Source organism: Camelus bactrianus, chromosome 15 (assembly GCF_048773025.1).
Source record: "Camelus bactrianus isolate YW-2024 breed Bactrian camel chromosome 15, ASM4877302v1, whole genome shotgun sequence".
NCBI classification, from domain to species: Eukaryota; Metazoa; Chordata; class Mammalia; order Artiodactyla; family Camelidae; genus Camelus; species Camelus bactrianus.
The window spans coordinates 35241841-35266184 of record NC_133553.1 but is presented as its reverse complement, the minus strand read 5'-3'; the positions used below and the strand labels follow the sequence as shown (position 1 = coordinate 35266184).

The window sequence follows — 24344 nt, the reverse complement described above, 5'->3', positions numbered from 1 at the left end:
TTTGATGGTTTTGGAGTATTTGGAAGAGTTCTGTGGTTCCTTGACTTAGACTGATGTGAATGGTGAGTGATAGAGAAAGCAGTATGTTCTATGCATTAAGGAGCAGGTGCCAGACATGATTGGACTTGAGCATTAAAGGGATGACTCTGCTTGCTTTGTAGAGCATAGACAATAGGGCCTCAGGTGTAAAACAGAGCACACCAGCCAAGGGGTATGGCAGTAGTCTAGGTGAGATGGGATGATGGCAAGAACCAAAGTGGCAGTGATGGACAGAGTGAGAAGTGGTTGGATTTATATTACATTTTGAAAGCAGAGCCAATATGATGGCTGATGGATTAGATGTGATATGTGAGACAAAGAGAGCTCAAGAATAATACCAAGATAGTTTTTGTTTGTTTGTTTGTTTTTGGCCTGAGCAATTGTTTGAAACTTTGATGGGGGACTATCTGAGGAGAAACATGTTTGAAAAGGGTGAAGAGGATTTAAGCCCCAGTTTGGGATAGAATAACTTTGATATTATCTATTAGTCATTCAGGTGAAATTATTTTAAAGACAGTTAGATACACAAATCTGAAGATACTGCATCAGGACTGGAGGTATGTACAGAAATGTGTGGCATTTATATCTGTGAGACTGGATGAGATCACTATGGGGGTGAGGGTAGATGGGGCAGAGAAGAGGTCTGTGGATCAAAGGCCACTCTGGCTTTTGTATTAAGAATCATCACTTGTCCGTCTTGGAGCCATCCACAACTTTCCTGTCTTACACCCTGCATCAAGTTCATCAGCAAATCCATGTTCTCATGATGACCCACAGCTATCATTCCAATCCCAGCTGCCATGATGATGCCACTTGGTGATGACAGTCGCTTTCCAACTTTGTTACTGCAGCCTGAGCAGACTAATACAGATGGTAGTGGCTGCTTGCAGGGCCTGATCTCTGGGTGACAGTACCTCTCCCCACCTCTTCCCATGTTGGTTCTCTAGTCCTTTTTAACACTTTTAAGCAGTATCTCCTGCATTAAATTCTTTTGTGCTGAAAAGCGCCTAAGGTGATTTCCATTTTTTTCTGACTAAATCCCGATTGACAGAGTATCTGCCTCCAACGATGATGACACATCATATTGGATCAAAGTACATCTATTGATACAGGTGCAATTGCCAGGGATTTTGAAACTTCTGTATTATCTTGAGCGGCTGGAGGGGTTGCTATCAGTTTGCTTGTTTGGTTAACTGAAACCTTGACTCCACAGTGGCCTGATTCAATGAAGCTGACATGCTACAACTTCTCTGGTGTAACAGAAAGGAAGATATCCAAAGGCTTAGGGAGAAGATTGGAATACATTTTTCAGATGTGACCCCCTCCACCCCACATTCCACTATGCCCCCAGGAAGAACCAAAGCATTGAGGAATGCACTGATGAGAGAAACACCATAATTCTGTAAAACTCTGTACTGCCTGTCTCTTGCTGGCTGGGAAAGAAAGCGATAGATGCCACTTTACAATGCACCCTAAAAAAGTGCCTAAGACCAAGTGTCGGCACTAAGCTGCCTGAGACAACATGGCCCCCATTAGTGAAATGGTCAGTAGGGGTGAAACAGCCATCTGAGTGTTGTAACCCATTGTGACAATCTGACCAGCATCCTTGGCACTTTGGTCCTGGCATACCGCACTCTACTTCACTCCTCCTTCATCTCCTTTCTGGTTCTTGCTCATCCTAACCTCTAATCTGGGAGTTCCCTAGAGCTCAGTCTTATAGTCTCTTTTCTTCTCATTTCCCAGGTGACCTCAAATAATGTCATGATTTTAAATACCGTTTATATTGTCTTAGTGCGTTCAGGCTGCTATAACAAAACTACCATAGACTGGCTGGCTTAAACAGCAAACATTTCTTTATCACAGCTCTGGAGGCTGGAAAGTCCCAGATCGAAGTGGTGGCAGACTCAGTGTCTGGGGAGAGCCCACTTCTTAGTTCATACAGGCCATCTTGTCATTGTGTCTTGACATAATAGAAGGGGCAAGGAAGCTCTCCAGGATCTATAAGGGCACTTATAAGGACACTGATCATCTTCACAAGGGCTTTGCCTTGATGACTTAATCACCTACCAAAGGCCTCATCTCCCAGTGAATTTTGTTGGGGACACATTCAGTCTATAGCATTCTACTCTGGCCCCTCAGAATCCTTATCCTTCTCACATCCTAAATTTATATCTCAATTTTTGATATCTCCCCTTGCTTCTAATCTTGTAAACCTGAATATTTAATAGACATTATAAGTGTAACAGATCCAGAGCAGAACTCTTGATCTGCCATCCTCCAAACCCATTCATCTCCCATTAATCTCTCACTATTTATCGAGTTGCTTGGATCAAAACTTTGAAGTCATTTTAATTCTTTTCTTTCCTTCATACCTCACATATAATCCATTTGCTAATCCTTCAACTATATCTTCAAAATATATCCTTAGTCTTTCCATTGAACTTTATCTCATTCTTACCATTCTGGTTTGTGTCATTGTGGTTGTTTTAAAATATTTTTATAAGTTGTTTAATTATCTGCTTTCAAAAGTTGGAGCTTAATTCACCTCCTCTTGAGTGTGGGTTATACTTAGTGACTTATAATAAGTACCATGTGGTAGAAGTGATGATGTGAAATCACTTGCTCTGGAGAAGGCCAGTTGCCATGTCATGAGGACACTCAAGCATCCTTTTGGAGAAATCTACATGGTAGGGGACTGAGTGGCCCATCTTGGAAGTGGATGCATCAGGCTTATTCAAGTCTTCGGTTAATGTCAGCCCTAGCTGACGTTCCTGATTGTAACTTCATGAGAAACCCTAAGCCAGAAGTACCCAGCTAAGTTACTCCTGGAAAATAAATGTGTGTGATGATAAATGTCTATCATTTTAAGCTGGTACGTTTGGGGATTTTTTAAATTCAACAATATATAAATAATATACTTTATTAGTTTCCTTGGGTTCCCATGTCAAATTACCACACACTAGGAGGCTTAAAGCAACAGAAGTTTGTTTTCTCAGTTCTGGAGATCAGAACTTTGAAATCAAGGTGTTGGCAGGACTACATTCCCTCTGAAGGGAGAAATCCTTCCTTGCCTCTTCCAGCTTCTGGGGGTCCTAGGCGTTCCTTAGCTTGGAGCTCCATCACTCCAGTCTCTGCCTCCATCTTCACATGGCATTCTCCTCTGTCTCTATGTCTTCTCCTCTTCTGTCTCTTATAAGAACATTTGTCATTAGATTTAGGGCACATTTGAAGAATTCAGGATGATCGCACCTCAAGATCCTTAATTATGTGTGCAAAGATCTTTTTTTCCAAACAAGGTCACATTCACAAGTTCCAGAGGTTAGGGTGTACATATATCTTTTGGTGGGGGGAGCACCATTCAACCCACTGTATACACCATTATTTCTTATCGGGATTGATGCAATAGCTTTTTAACTGGCCTCCATCTTTTAATTTTTGTATCCCCCTAAAAATACATACACAATTTATTTTAGAATAGAATGCAAATTTCTTAGCATGACCCAGAGAGTCTGTAGATCTGGCCTCTGCCTATCTCTGACCCTATTTATCAGATACTACTGATATCACCCAGGCTTATAAGTAGCCTCCACACAAGGGCCAGTCAAGTTCTCATGAGGATGGGAGGCCAGCCATTCTAAGAAGGGGTATGTAAATAACACATACCCAGAGGCTTAAGCTGAAATCAGTATATAAGTTTCATAGAGGCTGGAGGGAACAGACAGGGGATGAGATGGCTGGGAACACTTCTAGGGGTTGAGACTCAGAAGGAGTGGGCAGAGTAGACATCAGAGAACAAGGTCAGAGACACACTTGTGGGGCTTGGCATAGGCGAGGGAGCTGAGTCCATAGGAGAGACAGAGCATTGTTATGGCGACTGATGAGAGTCTACTCATTTCTTTGTGCATGGGTCCTGCACATATGTAGTGGTACCAGAAAGAGGCAAGACTCCATAGAAACTTGTAATTGAACTGCAGTGGTTACCTCATGTTCAGGGAATAGACCCTTTGCAAAAGTGAATTGTCCAGATTTGTGAATATCAGAATGGTGGAGTAAAAACAGTATGAATCAGAAGTCCCAGCTTTTTCACTTACTAGATATAGACTTAAGTTACTTGCCCTCTTCCACAGGTGAAAAAATTCACCTGTGGAATGGGGACAAAAGCATGTATGCTACAGATTATGCACTTTCTCTTTGGCCAATAGCCAGATCTTACAGAGAGCATGCTGAGGAAGAAATATGTCCAAAAACAAGCGTCTGTGCTGGATGCTCTGGGCTGGGTCCCTTGGTCACCATTTTAGCATTCTTCTTGCTGGAGAGGCTGGAAGGCTAAAAACTACATTTCTCAGATTTCTCAGTTCAAGATGTGAATTTTGTCTTACCAATTGATACACGTGTATGATTTTTAGTAACTTAGAGGTGAAAGGAGGCCATTTTCCTGGAAAGAAGTTGTAGAAACATACAGCATCCCTATAGATGTTTGTAGGGTCCAGCCTCCAGCTTCCTGAGGATAGAGAAAGAGTTGTAGTGTCCACAGCTTCTTGGTATGACTTCTAATCCTGATGATAGCAAGGACTGTCCATTCTTCAGTTTTCTGAGCGTAAGAGGTAGTTGGCAGGGTTATGGGTTTTTGTTTCTATAGCTACAGTGACAGGCTCAGAGGAACAGCTCCCACAGCGGGATCAGTTCTCTGTGTCTGGGGATTTTTCCAGAAGGGCCAGTCTGGAACCTGATCCTAAAGCCCTTCTGATGATTTTGAAAAGAACTAATCCTCTGAATCAAATCCTTTCTTGCTTAAAATTCTCAAAGTAGTTTCCTTTTCCTGAATTGGAGAAGGGGACCCATAGAAAGGCACAAGGAGTGCTGCCTGGGAAGGACCAGTTGACTCAGCACGAAGCAGCCTCACAGTATAATGCGGCGTTTACCTTGGTGAGTACACTGAGATCCAGGTTGGGCCTTTGGCTTACTGTAATTCCCAGACTTGGTTTTTGGCACCTCACCTCTTCTTTTTCAGGCCAATCTTGTGTGTTTTCAAGCTGTGAATATTAGCACTTCTTTTGGCATCTTAACCTTGCCTTAGGTACAGAGATGAGGACCCTCAGTCAGTAGCCCTTAGAAGTCCATGCTTGATGGGAAAATGTCACTGGGCTTCCGAGAGAGGGCTGGGAAGTGTTGACACAGAGACAAGACATGCAGGCAGGCAAGGGGGAAACTGCAATATGAACATAGGTTTGTGTCTCTCTAGGCGATTTGCCAGCAAAAGACTCCAACAGGACTTTGTTCTAATTTCTGCCTAACGTTCACTCTCTTTGGAAAAATGTGCAAGATCTGAGCAAAGGTCAGCTGTCATCAGGAGGAGTAGGCTTAATATTGATTAATGAAGAGTCAACTTTGGCTCTTAGAGAAATGAATATATTTAGCAGAACATCTCAGTAAGCTATGTTTTGACGTGAAAGAGTAGCCCTCAAAGAATTTTCTGGATTGGCTAACATCAATCTAAGAAGACCAAACCATTTCTGTACAAATAATTAAAGGAGAAGTTTGAGTGACCAAGGGTAATCTAAGGAGGGATAAAGTGAGAACACCCTCCATCCCCGTTATCTTCCTCCTTCCTCCAAGGACACAAGGAGTAATCTGAGGGAAAGAGAGAGGGTGTCTTGGGAGGCAGTACAAGCAACAGCAAGATGAGCACAGCTGAGGAGGGGAGGCAGGTGAGAGGTTCTATACCCAACCTGGGAAATATGTGGCAGCCGTGACGTTCCAGCCTGTGTCCCAAGGTCTTCATTAAAACCCTCCTCTCATAACTGCCTATGTGGTGGTGCTTTGGAGAAACAGGGGAAAGGGACTGAGCTCCAGGTTTGGGTTGTTGCAAAGTAGAGAAGACATTGCAGGAGGGAGGGTGGCACAGTGTGCAAGAATTCTGTGAAAGGAGGATTTGGATCAAGCGACGACCAGGAGGGATATATAAGCCGTTAAGAATCCCCAGTGATTGTGGTAGAAGGAGAGTGCCGAGCATGCATCATACTCAGGATCGAGTTCAACCCACCTTTACCTAAATCCTAAATGACAGGCGATCTGGGTGTGCTGGAGAGCACAGGGCACCCAGCATCAGTGTAGTCAGGGGCTTCAAGGTTGGTTTAAAGAAAAGGAGGGTGTTGAGTACAAGACAGTGTAATTAACCCTTGTGTCCTGCCCTTAGAACAGATATTGTAACTTCTTGATATTCCCCTTGTCCTCTTGGAAGGTGCTAATAACTTAACTTTGCAGAAGACAGAGAGGGAAGCTTTTCTTCTAGTATTTCATAGACCCTTTCCCCCTCCACACTGTGTTGTCTGACTGGCCAACATGCTTTCCTGCTAAACCTGCTAAAAGCATCCCTGTGCTTTCTTCTCACTGTACACGACAGGAGGTATACCGATTCATGCTTCTCTGGCTTCGAAAGACACATTGCGCCTCTTCTTTGTTAATTTTAAGTCTTAAAAGAACTTTGATGGAGAACAATAAAATTCTGTCCCACTAAATAAGTTAATTGCAGGATTTTAAATGCTTGACAAAAGGCCCTTTCCCTTGAGGAGAGAATATCTTCTTCCAATTAGAAAGAAATGATCCTCAAGGAAAGTCACACAGCTCTCTGCCTGGTGCCCACAGGAGGCTTTTACGGGCTCCCCATCTGGGTTTGAAGTCATGTGGCATAAGAAACTCTTGAAGAGACCACTGAGTAGGGGAGTAGGAATAGTCAGACAGCTACATGTGCTCTCTGGAGGATTCTTTGTGGCTGCCAAATGCTTCCCCTGAAAGAGTGGAATAGAGTGTCTGGGAGAAATTTTGACAGTAGGCTATCCAAAGCTTTTAAGAGCCTTAGTCAGGGCCAGAAATCCTTACTCATCAGAAAGGATTCTGTGGGTGAAAGTAAAGTTTCAGACTTAGTTTTTTTCAACTTCATGAGTAGAATCATAGTGAAATGTATAGTAAATAAAGCTTTGTGAGTTACAGCAATGTTGTTCACAATAGCCAATAGGTGGAAGCAACCTAAGTGTCCATTGACGGATGAGTGGATAAATAAATGTAGTATATACACACAGTGGACTATTATTTCACCTTGAAAAGGAGGGAAATTCTGACACATGCTGCAACATGGATAGACCTTCAAGACATTATGCCAAGTGAAATAAGCCAGTTACAAATATACTGCATGATTTCACTTATGTGAGGTACCTAGAATAGTCAGACTTATAGGGACAGAAAGTAGAATGGTGGTTGCCAGGGGCTGGGGGAGGGCAGAATGAAGAGTTATTGTCTAATGGGTGCAGAGTTTCAGCATGAAAAGATGAGAAGAGGTCTGAGGATGGATGATGATGATAATTGCCCAGCTTTGTGAGTGTACTTAGTGACACTGAACTGTACCTTTAAAAATGGTTATGATGGCAAAAACGATTCAATTTTGTGTTATGTATATTCTGACACACACACACACACACACACACACACACACACACACACACACACACACACACAAAGCTTAGTGAGAAAGATGTGCTGTTTGCAAAATTTTGCATTTCTTTGAATCATGTTCTTCAACATGTGTTCCGTGAAAGTACTCATGAGAAAAAGATTCTTTTGTTTGAATCAGCTAGGGAACCCCCCAAATACAAAGCACATTAGGTATAGAAAAGTCTCTGACAAGACCTGCATTGAAAAATTTTTAGCTTTGTTTAATCCAGATTTTCACATATGTGTTTGACCCTGGAACACCTTTTCCCAGAGTTCCCTTAAACTCCTGTTAGAAATGGTATTCTGCAAAGCTATCAGCTTGGAAAGCACTATTTAAATCTTTCTTCAACCTGTATAGGAGATGTGTCTAAAAAGTAATGGATGGTTTTCTTTGGAAACTCCATTCTTTATAGATAGACCTAGTGAACTTTGTGATTAGAATTTAGAGATTAATTTGTTATGCTATGTTAGTACAATAAAGAGAACATAAATAAAAAGTTATTAGCATGTGGATAGGTCCTCTGACCCAGCTACTTGAAAATAGTCTGGATTTTGCTGATAATGAAGTCAACCCCTGTCATTCTGATGGCAGCGACCTGGACTGCAAATAAAAGTCAATCAGGTGACAATAACTGTCCCACAACTGACTTTTTAAAAATCTGCCAAGGGCTCCCCTTTACCCTGACTGATGTAAGTGGTCTATTAGTCCTGCGTGGATGGAGAAGCTGATGTAAGGAATGATCTTACTTTCACAGCTATCATTTTATGCTTGAATTTTGACCTGTATCTCCATCCAGGAACAGCTGCAGAAATAGAAATTATCTAACAGTGTATCTCATGCCCACAAATCAACATTTTGGGCAAATTATTTCCACCTTCTGGATTTCATATTCCCCAATTCTAAAATAAAGAGCTTGGATTAGGTTGCAAAAGTTCCTTCCAGCTTAAAAAAATTTTTTTTCAGATAAAAGGGAGTCATTTTCCTTTTTCTCACAAGTCAACATTTCTGTCTTTACCTTATGAAGATTTTGAAGTCTAGATATTTCTTGTTTTATAAGTAGTCGCAATTTGCATACAGTGTTTTTTATATTTCATACCTACAAAACACTTTTTGAAAACAGTTCTGTTGTTCTGTCACTTTTATTGCCAGGTTTTTGACCAACTGTTCTTAGAAAAGGTGGAAGTTTTAAAACTACAGCTATTTTAGAAGAGAATGGAACATTTAAAGTGAAGCAAAGCAAAGTTTTAAAAACACCTATAAATGGCAACATTCAAGGACACCCATTATAAGAATTGAAATGGAGTGTAAAACTTCCAAACTAGAGAAGAGAAAGAAATGGAAAAATAAAATAAACATGCCAGAAACTCAATATTTAAAAAAAAATCCTATAAAAGAAAACACAAAGTAAAATGGTAGAAACAAGCCCAAATATTTAATCAATAAAATGTAATGACTTAAATATGTTAGTTAAAATAGATTTAGAATGGTTTTGAGAATAGTAACACAAAATTCAGCCATGTGCTTTTACAAAAGAGGTAATGAAAACTTACAGACATTAGAAGGTTAAAAGTAAAAATGATAGAAAAATATAAAATGTACAAGTCCTAAATAAAATAAAACTGGTAACAAGATATTAATTTCAGATAAAATAGACTCTAAGACAAAAAACGTCTTGAGGTGTAGTATCTATTCCTGCCCCTTCATCATTCTTCATCTTGGTAAACTTCACTTAGGTGGAACCAGCTCCATCTCTCCTGCTGCCTTCTTCTCATTCACTGCTAACGCCTTCCTCAACACACATTTTAATTCATCACAAAATGCTACTGATTCTGTCTCTAAAACACGTTTTTTGAGCTATTACAGACACATCCATATCCGTCTCTAGACATTTAACCCAAGTCACCATCATCCTTTAACTCCTGCCCAACCTCCAAACTGATTTTCCTGTTTCAACTCCTGCCCAAATTCAATCCACTCTCCATTGTAGCAATAAAAATGATTTATAAATAGATATAGGATAATGTCTCACACTTACACATAAATTGCACTCCACCATGATGAAAAACTACCAATGGCTTATTTCACTTAAAACACAATAAAACCCATACCATGGTCTCAAGGTCCTGAGTGATCTAGCTTTCCTCACCAACCTCCCCCTGAGCTGCTTTTCCACTCACTCACTGTGCACTGATTTCCCTCCTCCCATCAGTACTTGAAGTAACATCTTTTTTTCCATCTCAGGGTGTTCGTACAACATGTTTGCTCCACAGAGAATGTTCTTTCCACCAATCTTTGCCTGGCTAACTCTGAGTCAGCACTCAGTTCTAACATCACTTCCTCAGTACAACTAACTTTCTGCTTTTCTGTCTCTTGACAGCCCATTGTTTTCATTTTAACAGCCCAGTTTGTAAATATATATTAATTTGTATATTTATTGGTTTAATGTCAGTTTTTTCCTAAATATTTTTAATCTCTGTGAGGAAAGAGATCAGGCTGTTTTTGTTTATTTGTTTGTTTGTTTGTTTTTTCCACTGTGTATCAGTGGGTATAGTTCCTGGCCCATAGTAGATACTCAATAAATATTTGTTGAATGAATTTTTAAATTGAATATAATGTAGATAATGATAAATTCTCCAACCCCAGGGCAGGATCAATTATTTTATTTTTCTTCATAACTCTCTCTACTGCCTTAATCCCTAGCACAGCAGGAGTATCATTTCTTCCTACAAAGTTATATTTTATAGCCCTCTATATTTATATATACAGTGCTACTAAAGTCACATAAATGAGAAATAAATCACTGTTTCTGTAAATTACTGAGGTTTTGGGGGCTGCTCATTGCTACAGTTTAACCCAACCTACACTGACCCATAGACCGATTTCCTTAAAGTTAGATGTGGCCAATATGACTAATTCTGCCAAGAAAATGTGAGCAGCGGATATGTGCATCACTTAGTCATATCTCTTTAAGCTTCAGAAGTCATGCTTCTGGGTCCAAATGCAGTGGAATGAATCAGGAACAAGATGTAGAGAAGATTAGATATTTATGACTTGGTAAAGAAGGAGAAAATGAGATTGCCTGGAAGAAATTTTTTCATCTTATTCAAATGTGCCTTGACTCTCATCCAAATCCTTACTGCTGCCTTTGGGCCACTCAGCATTTTCTTGTATAGGACCAGCCCTAAGGGTCCTGAAGTCCTGGATGTCAGAGACTTAGTCCCATCTTTGCGTGGCTCCCCACACGTGAAGTGAAGGGATGTTGTACCTTACTGCAGCAGTGTGGCCTAAGGCAGGCTCTCAAGAGGCATTCACGCTCTCTTCCTGCCCCCTGGTGGTTGCTGGTGTGTCCCAGTGTGGGATTCAGGGCCTTTCCCCCACGAAGTGCCTAATTGACATCACCAGTCTATTGATAGATGCATGTGTAGGAGGTTCTTGGGAGAGAGGCTAACAGACATACTGCCAAGCTCCAACTTCTGTTTCAGGAAACATTTCCTGAATACGTGCTCTATTCCTGGCAATTAACAAACATTTCTCCTTGCAACCACCAGGTAAGGAAAATATTGTCTCCATTAGACAGATGGGGATTTTGGTTCAGAGCGCGTAGGAGTCTCGCCCACGGGTGCAGAGCTAGTGCGTGGAGAGCGTGGGATTTGAGCACAAATGTTTGAATTCCTTTCCCCCTTCCCTATTCCTCTCTTTGACTATGTACTAGTGATGGTGCACATACCACTAATGTGTAACTAATCTCTTAATATTCCCGTCTCTAAATCTCATCCCTGGGATCTGCATTATGTTAAGCTTTGTACAGAGCGGGTCTTCCCGCCCTTCTCCCCCACCTTTCCCTTCCTTTCAGCGGATGCTGGTAGGAGAGGGCTAGATCTCTAGGCCCGTATTGAAAGAGAAGGCAGGGGCTGGCTGTGTGCAAATGGATGCCATGCCAATTACTGTTTCTTGGAGTTGATATCTGCCTCCATGTCCTAGTCTTACACTTGAAAACTGGGTTGGTAATTACTGACAGGAGCTGGGCTTTAACTTATTCCTTGTCTCATCCTACACAGTTCAGTACAGCACCATGCTGCTTCCTACACCATATTAAAGTGAATGGCAGCTTCCACACCTTGTGTCCAAGCAGAAAGGGACTGTACGTGGGGGTCTTTTACTTAATGAGGGGGCACAGGAGAAACCTGGGGAGACCTTCTGGAGGAAAAGGGAGGCTCTGGTCTGACAGCCCAGCAGGGGGGTTGTTCCTTTCCAGAGGGAGGTAAGAAGAGACTGTCTTAGCTTACTGCGGATTTTTGTAAGGTCAAGCCTGTGACATGAGCCCTTCCAGCCAGAGCTGACTCGGTTGGCTGGGTGCAGTTAGGTTGGCATCATACCACTGGAAACCATGAGGCCTAGGAGAGGGCAAATGTGTTCAGCTCACCCTCCCTCTGCCTAGGGTTGGCTTTCTTTGAGCCACTTCCTGGTTTCCTTCCTCAACCTCTGCCCAGACCAGTTTTGCCACCAGTTCCTTTCTCAGTATCCTTATAACTTTCACTCATCCATTTCTGGAACACTTCCATCCCTTCAGCAAACATTCTTTCCAAACTCATTCTGAAATATTCCTCACAAGGAAGTACCCAGTACCCCCCACGACAGAGTTCCAAACCATGAGTAACTCCCATATGACGCACTGTTTTCTGAAAAGTCCTATTTCACATAAGCTAGCGTTTCTGGTGACTGGGGTTTACTGAAGCCAAACTCTCTTTCTGATTCCTGGGTTTTCATTGTTGGTTGTTGCCATTTTGTTTTATAAATGTTAAGGGTTTCCTCCCCGACTCTTCCTCATTTGTCCAAATCCAATATTGATTAGATCTGTGGACTGGCCAGTTACCAGGATCTACGTGAACTTCTCAGTCTTGAGAGCAATGTGGGTGTTCAAGTTGTAATCTTGGGGATCCAGTAGAGAGGAAGGAGCCCTGGACCTGGATTTAAAACCTGTGGTTCAAGTCCAAACTGTGCTGCTCGCTCACACTCAGAACCTATCTCTTCAGATGAAAATGGGGCTTATAGCTTTATGTAGTGCTTATGAGGATACCTTGCATTGATGCACATAAGAGAACTGTGGCGCTGTACAGCCGTAGCGTGTGATGACGGTGGAGGACAGAGTCACGATGAAAATAAGCCTGAGGTTAAGCTGACCTTCTCTTTTGTCTGGGAGGGAAGCCGACTTAGCCAAACTGTGTGAGAAGACTCGGTGCCTTTCCCTCAGCCCTCTAGAGCTGAGCGGAGGTCACTGAGCATATTTATTGACCTCTACTGTGTGTTAGTAGGGATTCAATAAAGTAGGAGCTGGTCTCTGTGTTATGTGCCATAATAGAGGTAGGCATACAACACCATGGAAGTAGACGACGGAGCAGTGATGTTTCCTCAGGGTGGTTGTGTGCGAAAGTCTGAGGCTGTGGGCTTTGAGGAGCTGGTTGCATTTAAGCTGAGCTTTCAAGGATTTCATTAGGGGGAGAAGTGGGGAAAAGGAGTTCTAAGCTGAGGGAGTGACCTGGGAAGCATGGAGGTGTGGTGCTGAGTTCGGGGGTTGGGGAATAGTCTAATGGCCAAAAGATGGGATGTGTGGGTGAGGTGGCTGAGAGTGTGACTGGAGGTGGGCCGGGTCTGGATGCATCCTGATGGCACAGCCCTGTGTGCTGGGGCAGAGTGGTCTGTGCTGGACTCCGGGGCCTTCTCACTGTCCTTGGAGTCTTCCCGTTTACATTGATTTGAATTTTAGGGCAGCTTTTCCCTTAAAGCTGTGAGTCTTTGCAATGGATCATATACTTTCCCTCCTCTTTAATAATATATATACACTCAAAACTGTTGCATGCACATCACTTTCCACACCCACTCCCAGTATCTGCAGGGCAAAGGTATAAATGGAAGCCCATATGCTGAATGTTCACATATTTAAAAGTTGTAAACCAACTTAACAAATGTTAAATCAAAAGGTCCTATGCTCCTCGCTTGACAAATGCATCTTCATAAGCACCTTGAAGGCCAGGTTTTAATTTATAATTTTCAGACTCTCCAGAGAACTGCCCTCCCCTGCCTCATAGTCCATCTCTCCTTCCCACCCTCAGCTCTGCCTTACCCTGTGATGGTCTTCTCTCAGTCAGACGAGTGGACAATGCAGCCCACCTGTCCCAGCTATGCCCACTATTCCCAGGAGTCGCCCTCAGGGGACCTTGGGATGCACACGTGAGGAGCCGAGGGGCAGGCATGATAAGAGTACAGTTCTCCTTTGCAGGAAAAGACCAAGGAAAATGGCCAGCTTGGGCCTTGAAGTGAGCTGGGGGCCATTTGGCAGGAACCCGGGTGTGTGTGGAGCATGCTATAAAAGGGGCAGTGAAGTAGGCTATGAATGGTTACTTTCCTTAGGCCCAAAGGACTTCTCATCCAGTGGGGAGGGGAATAACCACAAGAAGAGCAGAGAAGGGCCCTCTAAAAGGCAGGCCCAAGGCAGCACTACCTCTTGCCTGGGCCTCGGGGTGGGCCTGTGATGAGCATCTCCTGCCCTTGGTGAGTCCTACTTTCAGGGTTACTAGGCTCACTTTGTAGGAGTACCTGACCTTGCCAGCAGGAATACTTCTTGTCACCTCCATCCCTCCATTATAGAGTGGATCTTTTAAGGGGGTCCACTCTACACATTGGTGGACACAAGCCTCAGGCTGACAACATATTTTGGAATGCCACAAAATGCTATGAGTATTCCAGAAGCTTATTAAAGAGAGAATTACCCAAGAACACTCTATATTAGGGATCACTGGTCCAGACAGTTACATGAAAATGATAAGCATAAAATAAAGCACTTTTATCATCTGATATTATTTTCTTTTCCTTAACACTCTGGCTACACTGATGTTGGACAGGAAGTGGGAGAGTCTTGTAGCAAGGCACAACTTGCTCAGAGATAGGTGAGGCTCAGGGGACATGACTAAAAAGGACCACTGCACATTTGAACAGGCTATGCCATTGGAAAGAAGGATGCCAAAAAAAAAAAAAGTCCAAGTATTATTCCACGCCGTATTACTCTGGAATGCCAGGGCTGGGAGAGTATGTGGGGTTTTATAGAAGGAAGGGGTCCTGCCAGAAGTGTCAGGGAGGAGCAGATCCTTGGTTGTCACCTGAGTTTCTTGTCTTCTAGACTGGGACTCTTTCCTTGGCTTCATCTCAACTCAGTGTTCAGTTGCCAGAATTCTCTAGGCCAGTTGAATGGGGGCTCTGTTTATAATAAAGGCATGGGAGGCTGGTAAGATTTTGCCTTGGAAAAAGATATTCTTTTTTTTTTAAATAAACAAATTCACAAGCTCTGCTCACAGACCCATCATTGAAGCACTCTGATTTAGCCTCCAGGCGAGGCGCTTCACACGTTTCCTGGGAGCTAATACTTAACTGGCACCCCGGACATGGCTACTGGGGCTGTGTGGGTCATTCAGAAGATTCTTATCACCCTCATTCCTACTTTCATAAGAGATTCTCAGAATAATGGTGATGATTAGATAGAGATGATGAATAGGGAACTTTTTATAAAGTGAAATCACTGATAGTGATCGAGACTGAAAAATTATAGTTGCCAGGTCACTAACTAGTCTGGTCTGGCTGCTCACCTGGGTATAGAAGACAGCCAAGAACAGCAGGGATAGGAAATTTGACTAAGAGGCCTTGGGCTGGTCCCTGAGGTAACCTCAGTTGCCATTCTGTTTTCATCATCCTTGGGGTCCACTCCTGTTACTCCTTCCTCTGGGTGATCTGTCATCCTTTTCTCCTGCTCATGTCCTAAATCTATCAGTACTCTGCTTGGGCCCACAGATGTCACTATGGGGGGTTAAAACCTTTCCCATCCAGGTTCATGTTCCCTCCATGTTCCAGGAAGCTACCATGCTACCCAGGGGCACTGCCTTCTAGAAGCTTCCTGCTTCTCCTAAAGAAAAAGGGCCAAGTTCCAGTGTTGGGTAGATCCTGCAAGAATGCTCCAGCCTTTGCCCTTCTCTGCACATCCTGGGCCTGGGGTTCTGGAGGAGAACGGCAGTAATCACAAGTTCTGTTTCATCTGCTTCTTCTGACAGATGGAGGCTGGGACCTGGGACCTTTATCTTGGTCACCAAGGAGTCAGTTGTCAGATGTGACAGCTATGATTGCACTGACTTCCCACTGCCTGTTTCTTCTCTCTCCCTGGATCTTTTTTACACTCTCCATTTCCTTTGGGATTATAGAATTCCTTAAGATTCTTGTAGTCTGAGGCCCGGTTTCTGCTCACTGTGTGATCTCTGTTCATGAAGCACTTTATGAGGACTATAAGAAGAAAGACAGAGATATAAACTATCTCTGTGTGTTTTTTTAGAAGACAGATCTGAAGGGCTCCAAGCCGGCTTCTGCCCCACTGCACACCAGTCCCCTTGCTGTTTGATTCTCTACTCTCCCTGCTTTGATCCTCTTAAGGCCAAAGTTTCTCACTGCTGATACCTCTTCAGTGTTAAGTGAGACCTTTACCAATGAAGCAGTTTCTCCCCTGTCTCCAGCCCCTGTAATGGGTGGTGGTGAGCTAGGAAAACCTTGTCTCTACTCTTTATGGTTTCAGAAGATTCTAGAATCAGAGGAACTTCAGTTCAAATCCTGGTTTCCCCTTACCAGCCATGTGAATTACTTAACCTCTCTGAGTCCAGACAGCTTTTTCACATAGAAAACAAAGTTCATCTGTCTTTACGGATATTGGAGAAAGTAAGTGAGCTCCACATAGAACCCCTAACTTAGGACCTAATACTATTAGCAGCTTCATAAATCTTTGTCCTCTTCAGAATGTCTCCACTATGAAGGTGATTTAACCTTGACCAGTAGACTAGCCTCAGGACTGGAGGCCTTCCATTGCAGCATTTATAGTAAGAACTATATACTCTCCTAGAAGAGCTTAAGGTTACTTGCTATATCAGTAAGGAGATGTGCATGTCTTAATTTTCCCAATAATCACAAAATGCACTAAAATAAAGGTAATAGTATAAGAAATCTCAAATCTCTCAATGAGGATTGCTTAGTGTGCTGTGATGTGGATGCAGCACTGGAGCTCGTGAGATTAAAATTCATGCTTCACAAGTGGAGCTTGGGAAGCTGAATAGCTGCATGTAAATCAGTGAAGTTAGAACCATACACAACACACCATACACAAAAGTAAACTCAAAATGGCTTAAAGACTTAAACATAAGACAAGACACTATAAACCGCCTAGAAGAAAACATAGGCAAACATTCTCTGACATAAATCTTAGCACTGTTCTCCTAGGACAGTCTACCCAAGCAATAGAAATAAAAACAAAAATAAACAAATGGGACCTAATTAAACTTATAAGCTTTTGCTCAGCAAAGGAAACTATAAACAAAACAAAAAGACAACCTACAGAATGGGAGAAAATATTCACAAATGATGTGACTGACAAGGGCTTAGTTTCTAGAGTATACAAACAACTCATACAACTTAATTAAAAAATAAACAACCCAATCTGAAAATGGGCAGAAGAACTAAATAAGCAATTCTCCAATGAAGACATTCAAATGGCTAATAGGAACATGAAAAAATGCTCAGTATCACTAATTATCAGAGAAATGCAAATCAAAACGACAATGAGGTATCACCTCACACCAGTCAGAATGGCCTTCACACACACGCAAGAGTGCACACACGATAACTGCTGGAGAGGGTGTGGAGAAAAGGGATCCCTCCTACACTATTGGTGGGAATGTAGTTTGGTGCAGCCATTATGGAAAACAGTATGGGGATTCCTCAAAAAACTAAAAATAGACTTGCCATATGATCCAGCAATCCCACTCTTGGACATATATCTTGGGGGAACTCTAATTTGAAAAGACATGCACCCCAGTGTTCATAGCAGCACTATTTATACTAGTCAAGACATGGAAACAACCTAAATGTCCATTGACAGATGACTAGATAAAGAAGTTATGAGATATAGATAGATAGATAGATAGATAGATAGATAGACAGACAGACAGACAGATAGATAGATATAGATACAGATATACACACACACACACACACGCAAAGGAATACTACTCAGCCATAAAAGAGAATAAAATAATGCCATTTGCTGCAACACGGATGGACCTGGAGAATGTCATTCTAAGTGAAGTAAGCCAGAAAGAGAAAGAAAAATACCATGTAATATCACTTATATGTGGAATCTAAAAAAAGAGACACAAATAAACTTATTTACAAAATGGAAACAGACTCACAGATATAGAAAACAAACTTATGGTTACCAGGAGGGGAAGAAGGTGGGAAGGGATAAATTGGGAGTTCGAGATCTGCAGATACTACTAAATAATAGATAAAATAGATAAACAACAAGTTTATACTGTAGAGCACAGGGAACGATATTCAATATCTTGTAGTAACCTATAATGAAAAAGAACATGAAAACAAATGTATGTGTGTTCATGTATGACTGAAACATTATGCTTACACCAGAAATTGACACAACATTGTAAACTGACAATACTTCAATTAAAAAAAAGAATTGATACTCTATTCAATATCAAGTAAAAAAATCATGCTTTGGAAAAATGGCAAATATTATGTCATAAAACTTTGGAATTATTCACAAAGAGCTAAAATCCCAAATATTAATCCACAAATGCCAAGGATCAACTGTCCTTAAAGGCTCTAGAGAGAAGGGTAGACAGTAGGAGAGAAAATGGCAGCCTGGCCATTGTGAATATCACTGTCACCCATATTACATTAATCAGAACTCAATAATATAGCTTTATCCACAATAAGAGGGCTGGGAAATGTCGCTTCTGGCTGGCAATGGTTTCCCAGCAGAAACTCTCCATTAGAGGAGGGCGTGAATATTTGGTGGGCAGGTAGACATGTCTGCCACACTTACCTTCTATTAGGTGCAGGGAGACAGACAATACCCATGTAAGTGAGCACATTATATAGGATTTCAGATGATAATAAGAAAAATAAGTCAGAGGAGGGGAACAGGGGCTGCAAACAATTGTGGAAATAGTTTTCCCCAGTGGTCCTCATCCAGCCATACTGTCTACAGAGAATAGGCGAACTGATCCTTTGAGTGAGCCAAGTAGTAAGAACCCTCCTTCCTGAATTGTGCTGGAGCAGCTCAGACTGGAGAGATACCTGACTTGGTATCCAGACAAGCCCACGCTGTCATTGTCACACTGATGGTAAGATTACAGAGTATATTGAAAGACATAATAGATGCACACAGGTAAAGTGGGTTTAAATTTGCTTCTGGGCCTTTTCTGTTCTTTGAGCTTTTTGTCTGAAGTATTGGCCCAGGCTGAAGTTCAGATGCTTTTAGTTTTGACTCTGTATCCACTTTTAGACAATCCTACCTTGTTGATTATAAAAGGATCTACTTCCCAGACATATGTAGGAAATAAAAGGTTGATTTTCTCAGTAGTAATAGTAATAGTAGTGTGGCCTTTATGCTGAAGAATACTAGCTGGTTACCTAATATCAACGACAGAAGATTAGTTGGAAAGAAGCTGGTGAGGGACATTAAATGGTGCTAAGAATATATGAAGTGATGGAAGAAAGTTCCATTATTTGGTAAAAGGCAGAGGCTTAGACATTTCTGAAACCTCAACCTATTCCCTGCATTGTGGGCTCAATTCAATGAGAATGTATTCATCCTTTTTCTATACCTGGCCTTATGCTGGGCACCAGCTATATAGCTGTAAACAATTCTGCTCCTGGTCTCAGGGGTTCACCATCCAGGCACGAGAGAAAGACACTTCACTGACCAGAAGGCTGGATTTCAGCCCAACCGAGAAGGCTCAGGAGTGCTATCCTAACAATCTTGGGTTTCATGCTCCCTAGTTAGTGAAGAACCATCAAAGAGATGATTTCTATGCTGGCTAGTGGGTGATATATGTAGAAACTGGTACTTGCTTACTATATGACAGTTGACAGCTCAACCTATCTGAGCACCATTTTCTTTGTCTAAAAAGGGAAGATAATAATAATTTCCCTGCTTATCTTGCAGGTATTTTATAAGGATCAAATAAATCACATTATGCAAAAGAAATGTTATTCAGGCATCAAGAACTATTATTAGGACTGGTTAGTAATGTAGACATCTGGGAGAACACGGGAGGACATGAGTGCTGGGCAGTGATGCTCTGAGAATATAGCAAGTCCTTTCATCTGGAACGGGCATATGTAGGAGGGAAACCAGTATTATTTTTTAAAAAGCCAATAACTTAGTAAAAAAAAAATAATCTGAACAAAGGATTATTTTTCTTTTAAAGAAAAGTGATTTTTTTTTTCAAGTAAAGTTTGTTGTAAGTGAAGAAAATGGACAGGAGATGCCTGTCGGGCGTAGACAAAAAGGCACATCTGGATTCAAAGAGCAGGAGTGAGCAGACCAGAGGCATGGCTGCAGAGGCAGGTTACAGGCTGGTAGTGAGACTTCTGCAAGGATCCGGTGGTCTGCCAGGGCACAAGCTACTTGAGAATCAACTCAAAGGCAGTAAAGGCTTTATAGCTGTCGACCCAACCCTGATCAAGCCTTCAGGGAACACTCCAGAGTTTTCCTGAATTACTCTTCCTTTTGCAGGGAGCACTGGGCCCCAGGAGAGCTCATTCTTCCAGAAATAACGACTTGGCTCTTGGCAGCATTTTCCCCCTTCTTATCTCTTATGATTTCTTGAAAATGTTGTTCTAAGAAGAAGAGGCTTGTATCCAGGAGGCCTCAGGGTTTTCCTGTGGACTTTGGGACCCCACAAGCCAATGAAGTGCATATTATACACCAAGACAGTCCTTAGGAAAATGGAGGAAATTAATGTAATGTAAGTTGTAGTTGGCCTATTTCAAGACCATGAAGTTCCATTATTCAGCCCAAGTTTAAGAATTCATCCCAACGTTGAAAGCACATACAGAAGATCTTCAGCTTAGGGAGGGTGATATTTATTTTAGTCTGTGTCCCCCTAATTTATAGCATCTTGGAAAATTGCAGAGAAAGACATAGTCAGAAATATTTTTCTGAGTTAGAAGTAATCATACTAAGTCAAAGGTTTTGCTGAGTCTCAGCATTACAGAAATAAACTAGTTATTAGAGTTATTATAGAAATAAAATCTGAATGACAACATAAGCCCTTATTGAAAATGTGTTTCACTTTCATTTTCAGTGTTCCATAGTAACTGGAATTTCATCTTCAAGTAAGAGAAGGGGGCTGAGTGGGAAGTAAATCAATCTCTATAGTTGGATCTCTGTATCCACGGATTTCAAATCTGCAGATTCAACCAACCGAGGGCTGGAAGTGAGATCCAGGATTAGTTGAATCTGCATGCTAAACTGTAAATACAGATGTAAAGGGCCAACTATATTCACTATACTTTTATATATCATTTTATATAAGGAACTTGAGCTTCTGCAGATTTTGGTATCTGCGGGAGTCCTGTAACCAATCCCCCGCAGATACTGTGGGGCAACTGTACATATTGAGTATTTACTGTGGGCAACACATCTTACCTCTGCCTTATTTAAGTCTCACCAGAGTGGATTCCTACAAAGTAGGTATAGTCATCCCCACTTCCTAGATGAGAGTGAAGCCAAGAGTTATTTTTGCCATAAGTCACACAGAAGTGTTAGGGCTAATATTCAGGTTTGTTTGCCTAACCCCAAACCTGAGCTCTTTAGTCAGCCTTCCCCCTTTACCTTCAAAGTGTTCTGAGATTTTGGCTAGAGACTGGCTGGGAGGAAGTGGAGGTCTGGTAAAGCTGAGTAGATCAGTGAATAGAGGGAAAGCTTCTCAATCCCAGAGGTGTGGGCACTGTCTGGGGAATCAACCCATTACAGAACACCACCCCAAGCTGAGCCCCTCTACGTCTTTCCAACTCCTTTCTTATTCTTTTTAGGGCAGGATTTCTCAGTAGTGGCTCTATTGACGTTTTAGACCAGGTAGTTATTCCTTGCAGAAAGCTCTCCCGTGCACCTGTAAGGTTAAATGTTCAGTAGCATCCTTGGCCTCTATTAATTAGATGCCACTAACACCTTTCCCTAGGCATGACAATAAAACCGATGGAAGAAATTTTCACATATTGAAGTATGGGGAAGTCATTCTGGCTTATATATCTTTTAACTTAAACTTTATGCTAACTAGAACAGCCTGTTTTGTGGACTATTAGACATACATTGTACATCTGCTTTAACTGATAAAGAAAAGAGTCCATTGACCAGAAGTAAAAATGTCTGTTTTAAAGATAAAGATTAAATGTCTCCCTTCCTGGGGCACCAGTGCTAGTACTACTTCAATGATGAGGCTCCTTTCCCAAGCCCCAGGGCCATACTGCCTCGCCGTACACATGTGTGTATGTGCTGATCTGTCTTCTTTGGAACCTAGAAATAATGTACCCTTGTCATGTTTGATGTTCTTTGTTCTGACACATTATAAAACTGTGCTGAAAACCATGCTTCTCTGAAACAGTTTCTCACAGCAATCTGGGAGGCTGTCTCCCAGACTATAGTCCTCAGTTTAGCTTGAATAAAACTCTCTTCTATTCTTGTTATAGATTGATTATTGATGATTTTCTTTCACATTACTCGGTGTAGTCAGCAGGATATCTGAAAAACCAACCTGAGGTCACCTGGAGCCTACTATGGACCAGCTCTCAGTACCAAGCACAGACTCTGAGCACCACCACCCCAGCTTCACCACATTCTTCTGGTGCCTTGGTGAGTTCTTCTGATATATGGACCTCCTTATCTTAGGTTTGACCTTCCTTTGACTTTTATTCTAGTTGTTATTTTAAGACTTGGCATTTTATTGCAGTATCAGTGCATTTCCTAGATAAAAAGGAACTAGGAGGAGATCCTAGGCAGGAAAAGCCTAGAAGAAGCTTTTGGTGTATTTCCTAGGTGAACAGGACCTAGGGAGAATTCCTAAGCAAGAAAAGCCTAGAAGAAACTTTGGAGTGCTTTCCTAGGCAGAGACCTTTAGGTGATTTCTTACACAGACACCTTAGAGGGAATTCTTAGACTGGAAAAGCCTAGAAGGAACTTTAGAGTAAACTGGGTTGGCTGACCTTTTTCTCCAATTTGGCTTAAATTGGAAAGATTTGTGTATATATATTATGAAGTAGCTGTTTGACAGCAAAATGAGAGATCGCATCCATTCAGCTCTCAAGAGAAGGGCGGTAGTTCCTACCAACCTAGAGACATTCTCAGGCAACCTGGAGGAATCATCTGAGAACTGATCATAGTGATGAGTAGTGGTCCCATAGGGAACCCCATCATGACACTTGATGTAATTTATAGTTCTCCTGGGATGTACACATAAGAAATGGTCTTTCAGTGCTCTGAGCCCCCACAGAGGTTTTAGACCACTACAGGAGAAGATGAGACATGAAAAAGCTAGACCAACTCAAGGGTGATACCTTGATAAACTAAGCTCACAGGTAGCACACTTCTGACCCACTACACTGCCCTTAGAAACTGTTCAGACCTTATAAATAAAATGAAAGTAAAGGAAAATGGGAAATAGCACTTCTAAAGCCTCCCAGCTCCCACCTGGGCAGCTACCCACTAGCAGTCGGACTGACTTCATGGAAAGTTGATACTGAACCAATACTATCAAGTACTTAACCTGGCCCTAACATGATCAGGGTAGGGCTCTTCTGACATTCTGAAACTGGTTTTATGTATGCAGCTGGAAAATAAAGCTGGCTTGATAAAACATCTTTTCAAAATTCTGACACAGAGGGAACAAAGTACTTCTTGGAGAAAGCTTAAAATTCTAACTTTTACCATGTCCTTGAAATGTAAACATAGCCCTCATTACCTGAGACTATAGCCTTGGTTTAATCAGTACAACCTAAAATTTAAAACAAACAGACAAAAAAGAACAACAATAAAAAAAAAAAGAAGAAGAAGAAGAGAAAAGAGGCCTTTTCAAACTCAAGCAGGAAAACTATTAGATCTCTATCTGTGTTTATCTGGTTATATGTATGTCTATGTTTGGTTATAGACATGATATGTCTCTACCTTTGGACGGTATTGTCAAAATTAATTTGTAAAAGAGCTCTATTTCATTGGCTTAAACAAGTAAGTGCTTATATAAATTCTCAGAAATAAAATAGGAACTCGTTCAAAGGAATTCTGGGTTCATTTGATCTGGGAAATATTCATTATTAATGTTCAGTATTAAAGTTAGTTTAAGTTATTGATATAATTAATACAGACATGTCTTTAGGGTCATCAACATTGAGAATAATACTTTTATTGTACCTGGCTTTACAGAAAGTCAATAAACTCATGTTATCTCTGTTAGAAGACTTGTCAACAAGAAAATTAACTTGATATGATACTATTTTCATAAGTAATAAAATAGAGATAAGTGTTTTTTAAGTAGATTATTTAAGAATAATTATGTTTTATGGTATGTCTACTTAAAAATATTTTTTCCTGGTTTTTTATTACTTGAAACTTTAGAGTTTTGCTAAATTAAGTTTAATGATGGGAAGTCATTTAATGTCTAGATCATTTTTAATAATAAGATACTGAAATATTAATTGCCAAGCAAGTCTATGTTTACCTACTTTTGTCTTTTATTAGAGAAAAACTAAAGATGTTTGGTTTATTGCACACATGTCTTATATCATATTGAGGAAAGAAAGTATGCTGTGAGTGTATGTATGTTTCTTGAAGTTATGGAATATTGTATATACATTTGCCAATCAGGAAATGCTAGTATGGCAGTTCACAATTGTTGCTTCTTGGGTTTTGCTAGAGATTAAGGCTCAAGGGTTAAAA

At 41.3% G+C, this 24344-nt stretch overlaps 1 long non-coding RNA gene across 1 annotated transcript in view; it reads left to right on the top strand.

Moving 5' to 3' along the window:
• LOC141573401 (uncharacterized) overlaps positions 1 to 23813 on the top strand; it is a 36424-nt gene extending 12611 nt beyond the window's left edge. The window contains exon 4 of the long non-coding RNA XR_012499093.1: positions 22146 to 23813. This is a non-coding gene — a long non-coding RNA (uncharacterized LOC141573401). The remainder of the gene's footprint in view (positions 1 to 22145) is intronic.
• Positions 23814 to 24344: the final 531 nt, after the last annotated feature.